This window comes from Nerophis lumbriciformis, linkage group LG34 (genome assembly GCF_033978685.3).
Source record: "Nerophis lumbriciformis linkage group LG34, RoL_Nlum_v2.1, whole genome shotgun sequence".
In the NCBI taxonomy this organism is placed as follows: domain Eukaryota; kingdom Metazoa; phylum Chordata; class Actinopteri; order Syngnathiformes; family Syngnathidae; genus Nerophis; species Nerophis lumbriciformis.
Window position 1 is genome coordinate 9827916 of NC_084581.2, and position 12569 is coordinate 9840484.

The following is a 12569-nucleotide window of genomic DNA, read 5'->3' on the forward strand; positions in this document are numbered from 1 at the left end:
TGAAGAAACCGCTCTTTAGATGGTGCAGGTGTACCTAATAGAGTTTCCCCATTAGTGCTGTTCTCCAGTCATGCAAGACTTTTACAACTCCGAATCTGATTTCTATTGGCACAGTGCTTGTATAATCCTGACCTCTTTTCTTTAGGGTTGAGAGCGACGGTCCAGATGTGTGACCGTGTTTGCTTTGGGAGCGGAATCAGAACCCTATACGATTTATTTTGGACGGCGGCTGCTGTTGCTGGTAATGACTTTTTGCTTTCATAAAGTCTCATTTCTCAAATGGTCGTATTGTGCCTCCACTTGGTGGACTGTGTCGGGTGTTCCGTCCAAGTATTTTGCGGTCGCCGCTGAAATCGAAACATCCACTTTGATGAATCGGTACCAAACTTGATATTCAGAGCTATTGGGCGGGATAAAAACAGAAAAAAAACTGCTGACTTCGTGTGGCAGAAGTATGATTGATTGCCTGGAAATTTGGCCCAAATAATGTGGCTTACAATGTAAATGGAATAGACCTTTACATCAATTACTGTTGCAAAACAAGCTGATCATAGCTGTATGTCATTTATAATATAGAATAATAGACTAAATGCATTAATTTAAATACCACATTTGAAATTAAATCAGTCACAGTTACATTCAATTAAAGGGGTCTCATTGCGCAAAACAACCTTTCTTGCATGTTGGTACCTGTTTTTGTGTATTGGAATCCCCATTAGTCTCCAAAAGTAGAAATCAAACCACGGAGGCTTAGCAGGGATATTTATTCAACAATCTTTCTTTCTTTCATATTTGCTCTTGTGGAGCCGTTTGGAATTTGAGACATTAGTGACGTGTTTTGGCTTAGTTATGTCAGTGGGTATCTCTATATACTGAGTGAAGTTTTACCCAAAGAGTTTCTATTGTAGCACGTAGTTATAGTCACCAAGTTGCTTATTTTCTCTTTTCTTTGTTATTGGGCAGACTGGCTCGTACATGTATATTTATCCTTGCCATTTCTAATACCAAGCAGCATATAGTTCGAACTTATTTCTGTCAGTAGACTCCATATGAAAGCGCTAAAACCTACAACATGGCTGGCAGTGAGATGACACAGTCTAAGTGGAGGCATGTAAATAGGACCGCCCGCAAAATGGCGCATCCTGAAAAGACAGTCAGAAAGCGCCTGAGGATGGTCTGTGAAACATAATCTTTGCAAAATTTTGACAAAAGCACCACCATTACATGTTATGTAGACCACCACAAGGAAGTGTTTCAATTTAGAAATCTAAATCATAATACTACCCCTTTAAATACAAAATGCAGTTAAACAACTTGATAATACACATGAAATAAAATGCAATTAATTGGATTTTGATTGATTGATTGATTGATTGAAACTTTTATTAGTAGATTGCACAGTGAAGTACATATTCCGTACAATTGACCACTAAATGGTAACACCCGAATAAGTTTTTCAACTTGTTTAAGTCGGGGTCCATTTAAATTGATTCATGATGCAGATATATACTATTTTCATAATACAGTCATCACACAAGATAATCATCAGAGTATATACATCGAATTATTTACATTATTTACAATCCGGGGTGTGGGATATGGAGGGGGGTTGGGGGGTGGGCTTAGGTTTGGATTAGTTGACTTAATTAGATATAAAGGAAGCCCGTCCTTTTATTTGCTAGGACAAACATCATTGTCCATGATCCAGGATGTCGCCAACTAGATAACAATTAAAAACACATTTTCCTGTGCAGGCCACATAGATAACTGGAGATGCAGAATACATTTTGGGCTGATATGAGGAATTGTAACATTATACCGATAAACCCAATAAAGATAGCTCCGATAAAAAAAACAAAAATGCTAAAATGGTGTGAGATTACCCGTACTGTGCTGAAGGTGGGCTAGGGTGAACAAATCAAGTGCTCATTTCGCCTAAATGCCTGTTGTAATCTACCCCTGAGTTTACTGTAAAAAAACATGGTGTCAATTGTGTGGGACTTCTTCACTGTTTCACATGAATACATTTTGGACCAAATGTTCTGCAAACATTCTGCGAGAAGGGAAAAAAAAACATCGAACCACCTAAGGATAGATACCAAATTTGTTACTTTATTAGGTACTGACCAAAGTCCGTCGATCCTACCGGATACCGATTCGCATAAAATCAAACAGTACCATCAATTGAAAAATCTGTTGCACGTGGTGTCAAAGTCAACATTTTCTGAACCAAATTATTGCGTGTAGTCGACTAAGATGGCAAGCATTTTGGCTCTCGCAGTTTGCTTGGATGTCTGCTCAAAGAGCGTGAGGGCAAGCAGTTGGAAACAGGAGTGGTGGAACATTGACAGGAATTCTAAAAACATCTTATGTTAGCCTGTTTTCTGCTCATTTGTCAACTATTTATTTTGCAACCATCTATTTTAGGGAAGAATTATGACATGTATCACTATTAGGCGACCGGAGCATTCAGACTTCAGTCACATTCGATACATATCCGATTTATATCTACACACTGGGTCGGTTTTGAAAAATCTGTAATTACACTGTTCACAATGCCATGAAAAATCCAATACAGGTCACATATGGGCACAAAAATCGGAATTGGCCTTTAGTGTGAACAAGGCCTATGTAAGATGCACGTTAGAATCAAACAGTTGGTGTGTACTAAGTACAATACTTATGGTACAAACACTTTGTAGGACTCAACAAAAGACAAGATTGGCACATTCAACTTAATGGCAAAGACTACTTCCTGACTACGGAAACACACCTGGACAAACTGAAATGAATTAATACTTGCAAATGATACTCAGATGTGTAAGAAAACAATATATAACAACTGGACAGCACAGTTATCATTATCAGCTCACTGTTAAATGTTACTTAAAAAAATTGTGATTTTTTTTTTTTTTTTTTTTTTGTTATTAAGCAATTAACATTTATCAACAAATAAACACACAAAAGTGCCGAAAATCAATACAGTTAACAAATCAGTATCGATTCCCAGGTACCAGGACGGGTGCCCATCCCTGTAGCCACTTGAAACACCAGCAAAGAAAGTTGTGCACAGACTACAGTTAAATCTACATTTAAAAAAAGAGTAGATATAAACATGTTATATGTTATTGGTATCGGTCTGGAGAAGCAAGAATTTATCTGTATCGGTATTGGGTTGGAAATAAAAATATTGAGCTCCCTTAAAAAACGTAAATGTTTACCAGAATAAGTGCTCCTGCAATATTTTATGTGTTTCAGTGGATGTTGAAGCCCTCCAAAAGTTACTGGTAATTTATTTGCCATAATGATGATATTAAAAATCTATATATTCACAAGTACCACGATAAAAATAAATCTTAACAAATACAGAAGTGCAGCACACTTGTTGTAATGTCTGAACGTTCTTATACATATCGTATTTTTCGGAGTATAAGTCACACCGGAGTATAAGTCGCACCTGCCGAAAATGCATAATAAAGAAGGAAAAAAACATATATCAGTCGCACTGGAGTATAAGTCGCATTTTTTGGGGAAATGTATTTGATAAAACCCAACACCAAGAATAGACATTTGAAAGGCAATTTAAAATAAATAAAGAATAGTGAACAAACAGGCTGAATAAGTGTACGTTATATGATGCATAAATAACCAACTGAGAACGTGCCTGGTATGTTAACGTAACATATTATGGTAAGAGTCATTCAAATAACTATAACATATAGAACATGCTATACGTTTACCAAACAATCTGTCACTCCTAATCGCTAAATCCCATACGTCTTATAAATCTTATACGTCTAGTCTCTTACGTGAATGAGCTAAATAATATTATTTGATATTTTACGGTAATGTGTTAATAATTTCACACATAAGTCGCTCCACAGTATAAGTCGCACCCCCGGCCAAACTATGAAAAAAACTGCGACTTATAGTCCGAAAAATATGGTAGTTATATTTGTTGTTGCATCGGTAGACCTGGGGGGGTGTACCTTATCAAGGGTCTCGTGAGTCCAGTTGAATTTTTGTGTGGCCAAACTGACCTTCTTGTCCGTGATAGGTCCAACATGTCCTCTTGGCCGTCAGCTGTGCTAGTTTTCTGCGAGTCTCAGCCTTTGTTGATGTTTGTCATGTAGGAGCTTTACCTCCTTGGAAGTGGACGTGTTTGACTTTATGTTGCCTTCGTCAGTATGCAAGCAAGGGAATAAACAGTGGAGACCAGATCATGACAGTGATGCTGCTGCTGCTCTGTGGATGCCTTTATTACCTCCAGCAGGGAGGCTTTCATCATAGCCAGCCGCTTTTGCAAAACACCGTATTGACCCAAATATAAAACAACTCTGATTTCAGGACAACTTTTAAACACCAGATTTTGGACAAAGAAAGGACACAATCACAAACTGGCTTCCTGACAGGCAGCATCCAGCATCCAGCATTTGTTTTTCATAAGGGCTGTTTTTCAGAAATATGTAAAGAATAAATGCAATCATCCTTTCTTCATCACGTCTAATTGGTTCCAAGCCTGACCATTGTAAATTAATTCATGAGAAGTAGGATTCCTGTTGTTATATTTAATATTTTCATAGAGCACCAACAGAACGTTTTTCAACATTATTCAGCCCTCCAGGATTGAATTGTGCCATTTCACGCAAACCCAACCAGTAGATAGTAGTTTTTACTTTAGTTTACTGATTGTGTACAATTGATTTTGTTTTGATCAAACAATTGTATGCAATAAAAAGAAATAAGGAACTACTTTAAATATTGTGTTGATATTGTTACACTGTCAATAGCACTTACCATAAATACGTAAAAAAATAACAGTAAACACGTGATCGGTATTGGTATCAGCCGAACTCACTCATGGATGATGGGTATTGTAATTGGCACATTATTTCACATCTTGGAGTGACCTTACAGGGGAACTGTACTTTTTTGGAATTTTGCCTATTGTTCACAATAATTGAGAGACAAGAAGACAACATTTTTTTTTTTTTTTTCGCTTTCTAACATAAAAATCGGCTCGTTTTAGGTGGCTACCAATGCAGCTAATGGAAGAAATCAATTCTACCTCTAAATCACTTTAAACATGCATTCAAAAACGGTCAACAATAATTATTTCCATTCTGTAACTTGTATAATAACCAAGCTGTAGCGACATAGTTATTGTAAGAGCGAACACTGAGGAACTTTTTTTTCTTTCTAGCATTGTAACTTGTATCTTAACACGTTTTTGTTTCATCTGACCACAGAACTTTCCTCCAGAAGGTATTATCTTTCTCAATGGGATGTCTGATGAAACAAAAATTGAGCTGTTTGGCCACAATACCCAGCAATATGTTTGGAGGAGAAAAGGTGAGGCCTTTAATCCCCGGAACACCATTCCTACCGTCAAGCATGGTTGTGGTAGTATTATGCTCTGGGCCTGTTTTGCTGCCAATTGAACTGGTGCTTTACAGCAGTGGTCCCCAACCACCGGTCCGTGGCCCGGTACCGGTCCGTGGATCGATTGGTACCGGGCCGCACAAGAAAAAAAAAAAAAAGTATTTATTTTTTTATTTTTATTAAATCAACATAAAAAACAGAAGATACACTTACAATTAGACAATTAGTGCACCAACCCAAAAAAACTTCCTCTCCCATTTACACTCATTCACACTCATTCGCACAAAAGGGTTGTTTCATTCTGTTATTAATATTTCTGGTTCCTACATTATATATCAATATGGATCAATACAGTCTGCAGGGATACAGTCCATAAGCACACATGATTGTATTTTTCTATGACCAAAAAAACCCGAAACAAAAAAAAAAAAAATCCATATCCCCCCCGTCCCGATGTTGTGATGTGGTCTGCAGTCTGCTCCTCTGCACCACACTCAGATGCCGCAGATGAAGCCATACCCCCTTTGCACATAGTTGAGCGGAAGAGCCCGACGCCAGTGCAAAGACGATTTAAGCCTGACCCAAGCAGGCCTGGGAAAGCATGTTCCCGGTGGTGATGTACTGGCCTCAGGGATGTAATCATGGAGTCTGGAAGAGTTTTCCCGCCATTCCATGTTCCATTTGTAGTCCGCCCAGTTTGCTACACTGCCGTTTGACTGGTTAAAGTAATTTAGCAATTCCAATGCAGCTGGGACAAATGGGTGTCTCGATTTAAGCTGCCGGTGTCCTCTAAGAAAAGGAGACAGAAGCCGGTCATGAAGGTGCCCGGCTCCAATGCTCGGCGTGCTAGAGACAGTGTGGCTCTCTTGCAACGAGTCAAGTGTCTAGTTTGCGCACTACGACACCAAGCAGGTGTGCAGTACTTAGCGGCAGAGTGGACCAAGGCAAGGGTGGCTGTACGAAGTGTAACACCGCCAGCACCCCAGCTAGATCCAGCCAGTCGTCTCAAAAGCCCAACGCGTGTTAGCTTTTTGCGCAGTGATTCCAGGTGTCGGCGAAATATGAGCGTCGTACAACTTAATGCCGAGATATATAGGTTCGGCAGAAAAGGGTAGAGGACGTAACCTGACTCTCGCGAGATCCTTGTGGTTCGCTGAGCTCCACATAAGGATCTGGGCTCGAAGGCAATGCAAACTTCTTCAAGATAGCAAAAAATAATGAACCAATCGGGATCACCGGGCGGGATTTCATAGATGTGACGTAGCGCCGAGGAGTCGTATATGGTGACATATTTTCTTTGCACAATTGACATCGATCGTCTACTGACATTGCTGCGTTGTTTCAATAAAAGTCCTCTTACTTTTCGCTCTGTCGTTATCCAATATGTCGGCTGCTCTGTTTTGGATTTCCCAGCGTCGCTCTCATCAGCGTCACGGGTTGATTTCAATGTGAGTGGTTGAAGTAGCACGTCATTCAAGATAACGGACAAGTGGTTAATCCAATCACATACAATGATTTTTTTTACAAGGCCCCGCCTTTTGAAATACATCTCCTATTGAGAAGTCCCAGATCCCTGTGTGGAGCTCAGCGAACTACAAGGATCTGGCGAGAGTCAGGTTATAGAGAACGTCCATCAACAGTGATGTTAAGCTCACGTTGTGCCTCCCTGTTGTAAAGGTGGAAGGCTGCTGTCACCGTTTTGCATACTTGCCAACCTTGAGACCTCCGATTTCGGGAGGTGGGGTGGGGGGGCGTGGTGGAGGGGCGTAGTTGGGGGCGTGGCTAAGAGGGGAGGAGTATATTTACAGCTAGAATTCACCAAGTCAAGTATTTCATATATATATACCGTATATTACCAAATAAACGCCCTTGTGCAAATAACCGCCCATGTCCTAATAGCCGCCCGGGGTCTGACCCCATTTTGTGAAATAAACGCCTCTTCCTAATAAACGCCTATGTCCAAATAGCCGCCCATGGGCTGTTATTTGCATAATTTAGATTAAAATCATATTGACTTCATTAAACCCAATTTATAAGCTAAAAGGAAAAGCAAAGGTGCAATAATTCTGGTCATTACGGTAACAGCAGACGTTACGTGGGGATTCTGGGTAATCAACATATTGCAATGGGTGACCGCATATAGCGTAACACACACTCAACGACAACAACAAACCCACGAGGAAAAGTTTCAACATGGCAAGCAACAGCAGCAGTGAGTTGAATGAACAGGATACCGCTGCACCACAACTGATGGACGGGAATACTTTAAGGGGGAAGAAGAACAGAAAGTTTGACTTAAAGTTCAAGCTAGCGGTTGTGAAGTATGCGGAGCAGAATTCTGGTTTGGCAGCGGCCAGGCAGTTTAACGTTGACCCAAAACGTGTACGAGAATGGAAACAAAAAAAGGGAGAACTACAATCTCAGTCGGCAATCGATGGAAAACGGGCTCGCTTATCTGGTGGAGGTAGGAAGAAAGTGAGCGACGAGCTTGATGCTAATTTGTGTCAGTGGATACATCACGTTCGTGGACTGAACCACCGTGTGTCCCGCAAAATGATCCGCATTAAGGCAAAGGACAGTGACAGTATTATTGTTCTGTTTTGATGGTGGGTTTTATACTTGAGTACTTGGTACCATAATTTTATTTTTCCCGGTAGGCTGCTTTATTTAAAAAGTTTATTTATTTTTAGTATTTGTATTCTATTTGACAATTGTTGCACTACTGTCATGTTGAGGCCTTGTTGATCTCTTGTCTTTTGATAGTCTTGTTTTTTTGTTTGTATGTTTACATTAGCTTTTTCATTTAAAGTTTTTAGTACGAAAAAAAATACTGGACACTAACCATTGTAACCAAATAATGGCCTGGTGCAGGCTGGTGCAAAAATAAATAAAAGCCTTGTGCAAATAACCGCCCATGTCCTAATAGCCGCCCGGGGTCTGACCCCATTTTGTGAAATAAACGCCCGGGCTACTATTTGGTAATATACGGTATATATATATATATATATATATATATATATATATATATATATATATATATATATATATATATAAAAGAAATACTTGATCTTCAGTGTTCATTTATTTACACATATACTTGTTGAGTTAAGGGTTGAATTGTCCATCCTTGTTCTATTCTCTGTCACTATTTTTCTAACCATGCTGAACACCCTCTCTGATGATGCATTGCTGTGTGGCACACACAAAAGTGCTTTCATCAAATGCACTAGATGGCAGTATTGTCCTGTTTAAGAGTGTCACAACATTGCTGTTTACGGCAGACGAACTGCTTTACGGTAGACCAAAACGTGACTGCTGTTGTTGTGTGTTGTTGCCGCGCTGGGAGGACGTTAATGAAACTGCCTAACAATAAACCACATAAGAAACCAAGAACTCGCCCTCCATCATTCTACAGTTATAACGTCATTGGGCAGGCACACCGTTTATATTGTGGGAAGCCTGAATTTCGGGAGATTTTCGGGAGATAATTTGTCCCGGGAGGTTTTCGGGAGAGGCGCTGAATTTCGGGAGTCTCCCGGAAAATCCGGGAGGGTTGGCAAGTATGCCGTTTTGGTTACACTGAGCTTCAACTTCCATTTCTGGAGATAAGTGGACAAGGTCGCCATGTCCTGGGTAAGAGACCCCTCTAACTCCTGCCAGTTTTTTCATGTGTAGATGTTAAATAAGAGTGGAGCCAGGACTGATCCCTGAGGGACGCCATTTCTCAGACGTCGCAACCTGCTTTTTGGGCCATCACCAGTGGTAAGGCTAAAACCGCGGTTTTGGACGAGTACCATGATCAAAGAGACCATGTGCCTGTCCGGCAGTAGACGCAAAAGCTTGCAGGTAGGGCCACGGTGCCAAACGGCATCCTAGACTGCTGTAAGATCAACAAACATAGCACCTACTTTATTCCTGGCCGAGAAGCTGTGCTCAATTTCTTGAGTCAGGAGAGTAACTTGAGCCACGGATGATCTTTGGCGCCGAAATCCAGCTTGCTCTTGAGGGAGCAGTGGATCAATAATCGATTCGACACGAGCGTAGATCAGTCTCTCTAGGATTTTGAAAGGGATACACAAAAGAGAGAGAGGTCTATAAGTTTTTGGATCCTCTGGTGGCTTCATCGGCTTTGGGATGGCGACCACTAATGCTCTTCTCCAGATTTTTGGAAGCTTGAGTGCGCATGCAGGAAAATAGGAGCTTGTTTAGCCAGGACTTTAGAACCAGGAGCTTTTCCAGACTTAAGCAACTGGAGGGCACTGGCAAACTCCTCTGGAGTAAAATCTTCAGATTGTTTCACCAGGGGGTGTAGGGATCCTCCAGACTTGTTCACATGTTTGGTGGATTCGCGATCTTTTGTTCCACAGACCCCATTCTTTACTAATTGCGATGCAATAGAGTTCGCAGAGATGGGGCATTGGCGATGCAATCGTCTGGATCTGCCAGTCAGGTTGTTGACTGTATTCCATGCCAACCGGCTGGAGTGCGTGAAGTTGATGGTGTTGACAGCCTCTGACCAACGTTTTTTTCACTTTTCATCAAGTCGAGCATGCAGTGCAGAAGCAGCAGTGCCTGATGATTAGCCCTGCGGGGCCTTCAAAAAGGCCTGGTAGAGGCTCTAACACTCAGCATCCCAGCATGGTCTGTAGTTATTTCTTCGACCGTGTGGGATTGATCCCTTAGCTGCTGTTAGGATGGCATAACAAGGACCCATTACCTCCCTGCTTGACACTCAGCATCAAGGGTTGGAATTGGGGGTTAAATCACCAAAAATTATTCCCGGGCGTGACCACCGCTGCTGCTCACTGCTCCCCTCACCTGCCAGGGGGTGATCAAGGGTGATGGGTAAAATGCAGAGTATAATTTTGCCGCACCTTGTGTGTGTGTGACAATAATTGGTTTTTTAACTTTAAAAGTTCTGGTATGCCTCATTAACAGAGCTAGTATCAGGAGATGGCAAGTCCTGGGCAAGCTTGTTTGTGATGAGGCTATAAAGTTCCCAATTGGCATTGCAGAAGTTCCAACGCTTATGTTGCTCGCTTGGAACTGGGACCATAGTTCTTGAGGCCGTTGCAAGTGAGGGTCGATGTTGGGACCTTGGAAACTTCTCTAACACACGTCTCTCCAAGTGCCAGCTATTTAGACCAGTGCTTGCGAAAGACAAGTCTGGATTAGTTCTGGTGTTCCAGCAATCAGAGAAGAAGCTATGGGCATCCTTGGGGTTACAAGGGTGCTTTTGGTTGCCCAGTCAACCAAACATTCCTTGTCTGGACTGGTGAAACTGTAGCTCCAGTGTGTGTGCTGGCAATTGAAGTCGCCAGCATAGATAATGGGATGTGGAAACACAGGGATGGCTCCTGGTCTTAGTCATCTGGTCGGTCGCTTGTGGACGTTGACAATATTTACGCCATCAATGTCCATGCATAACCACTCAATTGCCGATCCACTTGAAGATTGATCGACAATCTAAGCTTCTTATGGACAAACGTGGCAAGGCCATGCTTCCTGCTTAGGATCGCTTTTAACATTGGGAACACTATAATAATTCTGCCCACGTTAATCAACATTAAACTGCCTCAAGTTGTTGCTCAGATTAAATCAAATGACAAAACTTTTCTTCTACATATAAAAACTGCAACATTAAACAGTTTCAAGTCAACTCATCATGCGTAATTTATTACAGCATTTGGGAAGCCTGTAGTTGATTTTTATTATGTAATTATTATATTATTATCAACATGTGATAGCAGGGACCCTGCCATTCAAAACTAGGCTGCTACATTACTAATGATTAATGTAACTATAGCTGAAAAAATAGTACAATAGCAATAGGAGAGACTACTCATCCCTGAACACCATGGAGTTAATGTAGGCACACACACACACACGCACACGCACGCACACGCACGCACACGCACGCACACGCACGCACACACACACAGCAAAATGAGCTAACGTTACACAAAAAGCTAATTAGCCTACACCTCAAGCTAGGACTGTGAGCGAGCTGAGCTGCAGTTTAAGTTTCTAGAACGTCAACGGGCTCATAGTGATGTTACTAGTAGTTGACTGGGAGGTGTTTATTATAATTTGGGGAGAGTACGCTGCCTTATGCTCACCTGCTAAACACCTATCTGCTTGACGCTGAAGCGCTGACTACATGCGCTCTGAATACGCACTGCTGATTGGCTGTTACCGCTCTGCATACGCACTGCTGATTGGCTGTTACCGCTTTGTATGTAACCAATCAGATGGTTGTGTGGGTGGGACAATGCTGGGTGCTGAGACAGAGGCAGAAGAAGCAAAGCAGCTTGTTAAGACTTTAGCTTAGAAAGTTGTTCGGTACACCTCCAAACCGAACCGAAACCCCCGTACCGAAACGGTTCAATACAAATACACGTACCGTTACACCCCTAATATTTATATATGTACTGCATATATATGTATGTGTATATATGTATATGTATGTGTATATATGCAGTGTTTCCCACAGGACAGGCATCTATTTGTGGTGGTGTGGTTGGGGGGTGGCGGCGGCAGCGGCGATGACCAAGAAGAATGCGGAGTTGGAATATAATTACAACATTTTATGTACATATTTATATACAGATTTGAACAATTAGTGATTCACTGAAATATATTTATTAATTGTGGTTCTTACAAAAAATATATCTTATAAAATATAAAAGCTAAAATGTCTCTTAAAGCTCTGCCCCTTTAGTGAATACTAAATAATTTAACTTTAGCCTACTACTACAACCACATTATTTACCAGCAACATGAAGTGAAACAGAGGCAGAGGTGTCCTGCCACAGTCAGTCAACCTCCTCCTCCTCCTCCTGCTGCTGCTGAACAGGTTGCACCTGTGGTCCGGACTTTAGGCCTACCTCCTCTCCAAGTCGAGCCCTTTTCGGCCGTTGAAAATATTTTTCTATACTCATCTGTGTGAAGGAGTGAACATCCAACATTAGAATTTATTACTAACGAGCAGAACCGCTCTATGTACAGTGCCGTCTAACCTTAAGCGGCAGCAGCTCAACACATGCAGGGTTCAACGTTAAGGTTTTTTTCTACTTGCCTGACTTTTCAAATCTACTTGCCCCAATATTTTTACTTGTCCTGCCTAGGCTTTTTTCTGGCTGTGTAGTGCTCATGGCTTATATCTTACTAAAATTCTTCCCGTTGAC

At 41.3% G+C, this 12569-nt stretch overlaps 1 protein-coding gene across 2 annotated transcripts in view; it reads left to right on the top strand.

Moving 5' to 3' along the window:
- Positions 1-12569, top strand: part of LOC133576296 (kelch-like protein 29) — a 490295-nt gene that overhangs the window by 57665 nt on the left and 420061 nt on the right. The window contains exon 3 of one of the 2 annotated variants that reach the window (XM_061929422.1): positions 146-241. The exons of the other annotated variant lie outside the window; for it this stretch is intronic. The gene's annotated coding sequence lies outside the window, so the exon portion shown is untranslated. The remainder of the gene's footprint in view (positions 1-145; positions 242-12569) is intronic. 2 annotated transcript variants of the gene reach the window in all.